Source organism: Alosa pseudoharengus, unplaced genomic scaffold (assembly GCF_046254945.1).
Source record: "Alosa pseudoharengus isolate Yale_2024_CS ecotype anadromous, Long Island Sound unplaced genomic scaffold, YU_APseudo_1.1 YU_APseudo_1.1_scf_26, whole genome shotgun sequence".
Classification (NCBI taxonomy): Eukaryota; Metazoa; Chordata; class Actinopteri; order Clupeiformes; family Clupeidae; genus Alosa; species Alosa pseudoharengus.
In genome coordinates, this window is record NW_027468701.1 from 580236 (window position 1) to 591144 (window position 10909).

The 10909-nt window shown below is 40.6% G+C and overlaps 1 long non-coding RNA gene across 3 annotated transcripts; it reads left to right on the forward strand.

Moving 5' to 3' along the window:
* Positions 1–6263: 6263 nt before the first annotated feature.
* Positions 6264–10805, forward strand: LOC143099252 (uncharacterized). 3 transcript variants are annotated; one of them, XR_012981451.1, is made up of 7 exons: positions 6264–6420; positions 6794–7007; positions 8793–8949; positions 9137–9275; positions 9396–9490; positions 10004–10047; positions 10632–10805. It is a non-coding gene; the product is annotated as an uncharacterized LOC143099252 (long non-coding RNA). The 3 variants fall into 3 exon arrangements; XR_012981450.1 differs by lacking the exon at positions 6264–6420 and having other exon boundaries at positions 6427–7007; XR_012981452.1 differs by lacking the exon at positions 6264–6420 and having other exon boundaries at positions 6427–7007; positions 9137–9238.
* The last annotated feature ends 104 nt before the right edge of the window (positions 10806–10909 follow it).

Sequence of the window (10909 nt, forward strand, 5' to 3'; positions counted from 1 at the left end):
AAGTCTTGAGTTAGCCTACTGAATTGGCTGGTAGCCTACCATAAAGTTTGTGCATGCTCTCTCTCTCCAACGCAAACCAGATTTGGGGTTCTATAGCCTAGCTAATTCTGGTACATAACGTTGAAAACAGATAAATGTGTTTATTTGAAGCACACATACAAATACTGTAGGCTAGGTCAATTTCAAGTGCCCACTTACGTGACTAGCCTACTTCAAGTATTAGCCTTTGCACAATAGATTTCTTCTTCTTTAGCCTACATAATGATAGGCTATATTTTGTAAACAAGAAGCAGCTGTGACAGGCAGCGGCCGCATATAATGTCATGTCTCAGCATCTTGTGAACTCTACAAGCCCCCACCCCTCACTCGACAACCACACGGAGATTCTGTAATGTGCGTGTATGTCGTTCACACATACGTCCGTGTAAGGTCAGTATTAGGTCCGCAGTTTAGCATCATATCTGAATCATCCGAAGGGTAGGACCTCCGTTTGACAAACCTCCTCATATACTCCGGAGGTTATATCTGAAAGCGCTTATTAAAATCAATAGAGAGCCTACTATATTGTAAATCAAAGCTTAAAGGAACCGTATGTAAGATTGTGGCCAAAACTGGTACTACAATCACTTTCAAATTACTGTAGAGCGGTGTATCCCCTTCCCCTCCCCTCTGACTGGCAGAGTTGGCAACCGGATGACGAAACACTACTGACTTTGTGATTAGTAGATAGGTGGAGGGTGGCGCATTAGGCCAAAACACAACATGACAACATCAACATCAGTTGAGGGCTGCAACTTCACTTTTTAAATGACAATATCCTGGCCAGACTACTGTTGTCAGTGATATAAGTATTTGAAATGAACATGATGTCTAGTGACATATCAGGGCAATTTTATGATTCATTGAAATACATTTTTTACATACGGTTCCTTTAATAAAGACATGTCAAGATGGTGGCCTGCTGGCCATTTCGGTGCCCTAAGTGAGTGGCTTTGAGTGAGTGACATTTAAATGATAACTCAAACACTCAAACACCTGTGTGTTTTTAAACATTAATTTCTGAAGAAATTATGTTTTACCTATAAATGGTGCACTGTCACTTTAAGAGCATTGATCTTTACGTGCACTGTCACGTTAAGAGCATTGACTCTTGTTTAGGCTACAAGCCTTATTTGTTTGAGTTACATTGATAGCACAATATTAACAATAATATGCACAATGTTAAGTTGTTTGAAGCAACCTTCATTGCTTTGGAAATGGAAGTATGCAATGACATGTTGCTTCACATTTCGTTTTGCGAATACAAGTGAATGAGCCTGGTATCCACCTAGCTATCTGAATGGAATGCGTTTCAGTCGACTCAGCATATCATGTGCTTCATGTAGCCTAAATGCTTGGAAAACGAATTATTGAAGACCCACCAATTCTAGTAGGCTACAACGTGGTGATTGAGAGAACCCAAAAGGTATCAAACTTGCATGTAACATCGTGTTAGTGCATTTTGACATTGTACACGTTATTGATGAAGAGTGAAACGCAGTTTGCAATAAAGCTACTATTCATTGGTTACATTTGGGTGCCCCCTCTGTCCTTTGGTGCCCAACGCAAAGTGCGTGATGCGCGTGGTGGGAGCGGTGGCACTGCCAGGCTACACAATCTTTTTCTGCATTTCTATCCCGTTATTCTCTTCAATTCAAGTTCACAGCACAAAGCTGACATGCACAACAGCATAGTTTGTGTTTTATCAAGAATCAAAAACATTAGCGTGGCACTACTTTAGATGTTTCATTAATTTACTTGTGCTATTTCGCGAGGCATAGAGAGATCTTTCGGTTTCGCACACAAAGTGCACTAACTATTATGTTCTTCATAGCCTTGTCTCTGACAAGCTGAAAATAATGAGCGTAGGCTTATGTCCATCCCGCAAATAGAGTCCGCCTGCGAGTTTGCTGCAGCAATCATATTCAACCAGTATCAGGAGATAACGTTCTACTATTCTACATTGTCTCGCGTGGTGTGGTGGCAAATATGTATCAAAACAAAACACCACTTAATTTCGGGTTAAATGCATTGTAACGCGCGTTACTGAAGTTTGTACCGAGTAAAATATTACCCAATTTTTTTTTGTAATGCCTTACATTACCACGTTACCGCAAACAGCAATATATTACAGTAATTACATTACTTTTGTAACGCGTTACACCCAACACTGTCAGCGTCTCCGTAGCACACATGGGAAAGGCAGCACTGTGCTACATAGCACTTTAAGAATGGCATCTCCGGTTCGAATCCGGCCTGAAGCACCGTCCGGCAGTTTCCGCGGACTCACGGTGTTTTACGCGACGGTGCCCTCTGCTCAGCGTCTTCCCGATCGCCGGCGACATCTTATGAAGCAGAGAACCTGAGTGTTTGTAACTGATTGCATTCCTGTTTCTTGTGTTTTTTTACTGAGGGCAATCATATGAATCATTGATATACATTGCAACACCCAGGAGAGTAAAAAATAATTTTACAAAATAGGGGAATGCTGCGATCGGCGGACTTTGACCTACACACGCACGCACGCACGCAGTAGCCGGCAGTCACGAGACTCTAATCATGTATAATGAGCAGTGCATTAATCGGTGTCTCCGTAGCATACATGGGAAAGGCAGCGCTGTGCTACATAGCACTTTAAGAATGTCATCGCAGGTTCGAATCCAGCCTGAAGCACCGTCCGGCCATTTCCGCGGTCTCGCGTTGTTTTACGCGACGGTGCCCTCTGCTCAGCGTCTTCCCGATCGCCGGCGACATCTTATGAAGTAGAGAACCTGAGTGTTTGTAACTGTTTGCGTCCTGTTTCTTGTGTTTTTTTACTGAGGGCAATCATATGAATCATTGATATCCATTGCAACACCCAGAGGAGTAAAAAATAATTTTACAAAATAGGGGAATGCCGCGATCAGCGGACTTTGACCTACGCACGCACGCACGCAGTAGCCGGCAGTCACGAGACTCTAATCATGTATAATTCGCACTGCATTAATCAGCGTCTCCGTAGCACACATGGGAAAGGCAGCGCTGTGCTACATAGCACTTTAAGAATGGCATCGCCGGTTCGAATCCGGCCTGAAGCACCGTCCGGCAGTTTCCGCGGACTCACGTTGTTTTACGCGACGGTGCCCTCTGCTCAGCGTCTTCCCGATCGCCGGCGACATCTTATGAAGCAGAGAACCTGAGTGTTTGTAACTGATTGCATTCCTGTTTCTTGTGTTTTTTTACTGAGGGCAATCATATGAATCATTGATATCCATTGCAACACCCAGGAGAGTAAAAAATAATTTTACAAAATAGGGGAATGCTGCGATCGGCGGACTTTGACCTACACACGCACGCACGCACGCAGTAGCCGGCAGTCACGAGACTCTAATCATGTATAATGAGCAGTGCATTAATCGGTGTCTCCGTAGCACACATGGGAAAGGCAGCGCTGTGCTACATAGCACTTTAAGAATGTCATCGCAGGTTCGAATCCAGCCTGAAGCACAGTCCGGCTGTTTCCGCGGTCTCACGATGTTTTACGCGACGGTGCCCTCTGCTCAGCGTCTTCCCGATCGCCTGCGACATCTTATGAAGCAGAGTTTGTAACTGTTTGCGTCCTGTTTCTTGTGCTTTTTTACTGAGGGCAATCATATGAATCATTGATATCCATTGCAACACCCAGAGGAGTAAAAAATAATTTTACAAAATAGGGGAATGCTGCTATCGGCGGACTTTGACCTACGCACGCACCCACGCAGTAGCCGGCAGTCACGAGACTCTAATCATGTATAATGAGCACTGCACTAATCAGCATCTCCGTAGCACATATGGGAATGGCAGCGCTGTGCTACATAGCACTTTAAGAATGACATTGCAGGTTCGAATAAGGCCTGAAGCACCGTCCGGCCATTTCCGCGGTCTCGCGTTGTTTTACGCGACGTGCCCTCTGCTCAGCGTCTTCCCGATCGCCGTCGACATCTTATGAAGCAGAGAACCTGAGTGTTTGTAACTGATTGCATTCCTGTTTCTTGTGTTTTTTTACTGAGGGCAATCATATGAATCATTGATATCCATTGCAACACCCAGGAGAGTAAAAAATAATTTTACAAAATAGGGGAATGCTGCGATCGGCGGACTTTGACCTACACACGCACGCACGCACGCAGTAGCCGGCAGTCACGAGACTCTAATCCAACCTGGTCTCACGGGAATCCGTGAAATATCCACGGACGCTTAACTCAAAATCCGTGGTGGGCCCACGGAATCACTGAAATTTCCGTGAAACTCACACGGATTTCGATTCAATGCAAGTTAATGACACTCATATCCCGTGGCTATTTCACGGATCCCCGTTTAAACAACTGAGTGCAGATTTCGCTCAACGGACGTTGTTATCTTATTGGGAAACACACTTTTGATACATTCAGTTCGATTTTTATTGCCTTTTTTAGTGTCTGTGTAATGTTAGCCTGTCAGGCGTTGCATTCCATCCCTGTTTCAACAACTGAGTGCAGATTTCGCTCAACGGAAGTTACATTTCCGTGAAACACACACGGATTTCGTTCCAATGCAAGTTAATGACAATATATTCCGTGGCTATTTCACGGATCCCCGTTTAACAACTGAGTGCAGATTTCGCTCAACGGATGTTGTTATCTTATTGGGAAACACACTTTTGATACATTCAGTTCGATTTTTATGTAATGTTAGCCTGTCAGGCGTTGCATTCCATCCCTGTTTCAACAACTGAGTGCAGATTTCGCTCAACGGAAGTTGACATGCAAGTTAATGACAATATATTCCGTGGCCCACACACGGATCCCCCGTTTCAACAACTGAGTACAGATTTCGGTCAACTGACTTTTATAACTTTGGGATACATGGATATTGAATAATTACAGTCGTTTCAGGACTGCATATTTGCCGTTGGCTTAAATTATGCCCTCATTTAAGTAGGATATTTAATAAAAACGTTCTCACTTCTCATTTCAACGAGGCATAGTAACCGTTGCTAGGTAAACAAAGCCCATGTCAGAAGCGTATCCCCAGAGAATGTCAACTTAAAAAGAATAGCTTACTGATAGCACTAGTTCTTTCGTCTCAATACTGATTATGAAGTTGTTATAAATGTAATACACTACTGCAGAAATGTTTATATTGCTTAAGGTGGAAATAAAGTTCTTTGGCAAAGAGATGCATTCTGGGAAGTGATGTGTTTAAATGTAATGGCTACATATACCCAAGTTTCTTTCATTCGGAGATTTATGCTCATTATTTTACAAATTTGAGCAAGGATATAAAATATTAAGACTGTACTTTTTCATTGCTATTGATATTTTGGCGCAATTTTGTGCATCGCGTCACTGTGTGCGACGATCCCAGAAACCATTGCCTGGGCGAGATTCCGAGCGGTAAGTACAAGGGTCTAATAAGCAAGAGAAATGCATAGGCATTTAACATGTCTAAAATTGAGTTTTGGCCAAAACAATTATGTCCTCCTATTTGTTTATTTCGAACTCCACTGTAAGAGCTGTATTTGAAAGAGACTGACATAATACAATTCTTTGTTGCATCAAAATAAAATGCAACGTACTTAGCCAGAGCCTCTGCTAGCTAGATAGATTAGCTAATTCGGAACTCTGCTGTTGGTTTATTTACATTGATTTGGACGTGTACTTTTGGCATCGCCAGCTATGTGGCACAATTTGCATATATGTGTAACACGCTTCCACCTAATTTCTGCGCCAGCAAAATTTTGTGTTCAGGGCTCAACATTAACTTTCTGATGTAGCAGCTACTTGCCAACTGGGCAACCAGACATGGGCTTTTGGATGCCACATTAGCAGCTAGCTAAGCCAAATGGTTTCATCCTGTATAGTTCATGCTACTACTTGAAGTTAAAGCGTTTATAAGTCTGGCAAGGCTAAGTTTATACAAGTACCCAGCGAGCCACAGACACACTGACGATTGTTGCTTTATATATTATGATAGATAGATGGTGCAGATCAGCAGGGGTTGTTGTTTTTTTTTTTGGGGGGGGGGGGGGGGGGGGTATGCAAAAGTAGTAGTAGTAGGCGCCAAGTGGATATGATATCTTATGTGTGTGCAATGTACGCATGTGCTTCAATCATTCTTGTGTAGAATATAACATGAATGGTTACTGAGCAATTTGATGGTCAGGCGATTAGAGTCAAGGAGATTCTATTCTTGTAGAACATGTAACTAGTAATCATTTCATATCTATCATTTTTGCTAATAATGTAGAGATAAAATATCATTCTAATAATGTTTTTTGTCTTTGTTACAGATAATTTACGAGATACATGCTTGTCTCTCTCTCTCTCTCTCTCTCACACACACACACACAGACACACACACTCACCCTTTCATTCTCATATAGTAAGTATTCCAAGATTTTTATTTTCACAAATTTGAAAGACACTAAATTGTTACTTTATTATTGTTAACCTGAAGAGCATCGGATTCTGTTAAATATCCAATTGGCATTGGGGGAACACCGAATCATCAATCCACGTTTAATGTAGGAACAGCAAATCGCATAGTGTTATACTAGATACCCTGAGTTGGTCCCAAATATCAGTCTTGAAATAGATGAAATCTTGTTTATTACAGGATTGCCTTTATTACAACTGAGTTGAAAGACTGAACATGTTGTTTAATGGTTCAATCTCTCTAAACAACTGAGGAATTTGTATTTTTAAACAATAGCAATTCTAATTACCGGTATGCTTTTCTTGTTGATTTTTTGCAGCCTGTCATGGGAGGGTTAAAAAAAAAAATGCCCTGCATGTCTTGCATCCATTTTTAATGGGTGCAAAATATGCCCAGTATGCACGGCACCACAGCCACAGAAGCTGAGGCAAAAAAAACAACTAGAAAGCTTCAATGAAAAAAAGGAAACCTGGGAGGCCAATACCAAAAAGAATCAACTGACCTCCCATCTGATGGATGATGCTATTATTCTGGTAAGTCATTTGTGCTACATTCAGTGTCGGTGCTCCGCACAAGCAGAACATGCACTGCGCGTGGGGCACCAAGTGCCTGGGGGGCACCAAAAAAATATAGCTCGTAGAAAATCATCATGCCGCAAATCCTCAAATTGTGGCGGGTCTTTTATTTAGGCTACTTAGGTTGTGCAAACCACAGGCCTTTATTCGAGGCAGGCATTTATTTCTTATAAGGCTTCTGTTGAATAATTTTATGTAAAGCCTGTGCTAACAGTTCTCCTGCCCGCTACCGCATCTGTGTGAGCACGTCCCTACTGGATATTGTGGCCTGTTCACACGTTATGTCTCTTCCTTGCAAACTTGACTAGCTAAACCATTAATGAAAGCAAAGCAACCAGTTACATCTTCATAAAATATCAATTTGCCAGGCATGCCTTCATGGACAACAGGCATAAGGTATTTTTTCCTGCGTTTTATGGTGAGACACATTTGGAGTGGCATGGTATCAAAAGCAGAAGATTCTCGGTCTAGTTTGGATTTATGCCTAATTAACTTTTGGATTGTTTGATTATATTGCTCAATGTTGGAACTCATGGCCAATATCAAATATGATTGGTATTTTATGCTTCAATGTTCAGTTTAAATTTAGTTCAAACTGTGCCATGTTTTCCATCCGCTGTTTATTTGCGAGCCAATAGCCACTTCATTCATTTTTTGCACATTAACCTTACTGTGTGTAGCCAAGCCTTATGCCATACCCAAGTAGCCTAAATCAAGGTAATTTTTAATTATGCATGATTTATTTTGTTATTGAATTCGTAGGCTGGGATTCCTCTCAGCAACAATTATGTTTAAAGGTAGCCTACTGCTTTAGCCTTCAGAAGGGGCAGGCAGCCAGGCTACTGACAGAGCGACGTTGGAGACCCATAGTAGATTTACGACTTTTCATTGCCAACAGTAGGCCTATTAAACCAACCAACAATATAAAGTATCCAAAATAGTGGGGGCACCAGAGTGGCACCATGCATTTGTGCTTTGGGCACCCAAATGGCTAGCACTGGCCCTGGTTACATTACCATAGTACTAATGTTAGGTTAAAGGTTGTATCAGCGATGATGAGCGATTTGTAAAGACAAAACACTTTTATAATGTTCAGCTAATATTTTCTCATGGTCGGCTAGCTCTCCTGTCATTCTAGGCGCTGAATAAGACTCTGGTATTTTTACGCAGCCCATGCACCACAAACCGCGGAGTCTACCGGACATTAACATTGTGGTTGGTAGTACACCACTAACAATAACCAAGCATTGCATGGATTTTTTAAAAATGAATACTGGTGGTAAGGTTGAGTTATCTCTTGTGTGTCTTGTTTGGTCCTCAGACAAAATATAAAATGAGTTATATATCGGACAAAAACGTCTGCTAAGAAATTTGAACATAAACAATAACAAAAACACAGGCAATATCCGCCAGGATCACTGATACAACCTTTAAGAATGAAGTGTCAAAATGAGTAATACCTCTACTATGCTCCTGTAGTGACACGTTCATACATGAATCATGCACACCAAACCCACGCACATATTTTCACACCTTTCCCACATACACTCTCAACAAGTACATTCTCAACTAGTACATTCTCAACTAGTGCATTCCCGTAGCATCTGCTAGCCCGTAGCGTGTTGTAATTTATATGTATGTTGCTTTGGATAAAAGCGTCTGCTAAATACATAAACGTAAACATATATCACTGGCACAATTTATAAATGTTTTTTTAAAGTAACAGGGTTTTTTTTTTTTCAGATTGAGAAGCTCAATGCTGTGGGCTGGAGTCCCGTCCTCCTTCTTGAATACCCAAAGAGAAACCCACAAATGCTTCTCCCTCAGGGCCTGAGGTTAAGTGGGGGGGAAAGTAAATGCCTCAATAACATTAAGGACATTTTCACCTTAATGGTTAAAGGTGATTCCACATTTTCTATACATTATAACGTCTCTATACAACCCCAATTCTGAAAAATGTGGGACACTGAAAATTAGATGACATCAAATAACAAAATGTACAGAAAAATATCATGACATCACTCCTACATTTCACATTTGACCTTATTGTACATTGTGTATTGTTTGTGTTGCTTGTATTCTTTCAGGAAAGAAAGCGCTGACCGATCCAAACAATTTGCCGGGTCAATGAGAGGAGGCCATCTTCATGTCAGAAAATGTGGCTTTCCACCAAGTGTAGATTAGCAATGGTAATTGCGTTAGGGAAGAAAGTCAGTTGCGGAGAATGTAAGATACAGGCCCTAATCTGTACACTGTATGATGAATTATATGATATGCTTGTTATTTGTGTTCTGTATGTATGTTAACATTTTGATTAACATTCTACTATTTGCTTATGTCAAACAGTTTCTAGAAAAGGAAGTGAAGAACAAGAGTGCCCCCACAACAGCCCTATGTACAAGCAGCAGTACAGAAGAGTACTAAAAAAGAGAAAGACAAAGGTTATTTCCATACACAAAATTGCAAATAAAACAATGGATGATGTAACAGTACTTTTTGATCACTTTTAAAAATGTATAATGGCACTGCGGAATAATTGAAATCAGTGATCAGTAACTGTCAGTATCAGTAATCGTACCAGATATTGCGTTTGTTCATCTTTGTGTTTATGTTCAAAATCCCGAACAAGACACGCCAGAGATAACTCACCCCTATATTATATATAAATATAATATAAAGTATTCTCTGAAAAATATTCATGGCATGTTTTAGTATTGTTAGAGATGCTACCAACCCCAGAATGTTTGTCTGCAGTTACTCTATGTTCCAGTTTATGGGACTGTGTAAATTGACCAGGATGTTTTACAGCTCGTATAGGGAATGTAAAGTGAGTGGACCATGAGGAGATATTAACTGAACATCATAAAAAGTGTTACGTGTCTACAAAAGTTGAGTGCAATGTTATCTTTTTAAGCAAGACACTATTTTTCTATGTCTTTGTTTGCCTGCCACAGGGGAAGATGGAGATCCTAATAGATTGGGTGCCTTCCAAAATGTGGTGAGTTGGTTATCTTTTACACCAGATACTCACAATTACACAAAGGGAAATTACGTTGTTCCAGCAGCCATACATATACTGTAGGACATGTAAATGTACCAGATTTAGTTATTATAGTCTATGCTATAATTTAGTTATATACCGGTACTGCAGGCTACATGTAAACATATATACCGTAAATCAGTTTATATTGTAACACTCCTGTGTACCTGATGTTTTAGATGGATAGAAAGATACTTTATTGATCCCCAAGGGGAAATTCAAGTATGAACAGTAGGGTTTTATGGCAATTGGTAGTAGAGTGTTGTCTGGGGTGAGTGTGAGCTATAAACTATTTTTTATTCATTTGCACTCTGAACTTGTAAATGTACTAACCTGAGATGTTGATAATGTAACTTTTGTCAATTCAGAATGTCAGGGCCCAGTTTTTTTTATTTCCATACTGTGGAGTATTCAGATATTTTATTAGTTGTAACACTATTATGACATTGGTTAATCTAAACATCCCTCCACTAGAATATCTAATCAAACTGGAATACAGGTTACAGTCTTTTTCACTAACCATCTTCCCCCTTTTTTCTCAGCGGGAAAACCTGTCTGCCAACCTGGGAGCCTGCAAGATAAAGATCTACACACACACACACACACACTCACTCACTCACTCACTCAACAGTCAACAAATATTTTAGCTGAGTGTTGTTCTTTTGTATTTTTTTATATAATATAAGTTAATAAAGACTACTAGTTGCCATATTGAATAGGAAGTATCACACATGTTTTACCACCCTGTTTTCTCAACAAAGAATCACCGTGTTGTGTGTTGTTAGCTTGTCTCCCACTACTTCTTGTATTGCAGTTGTTA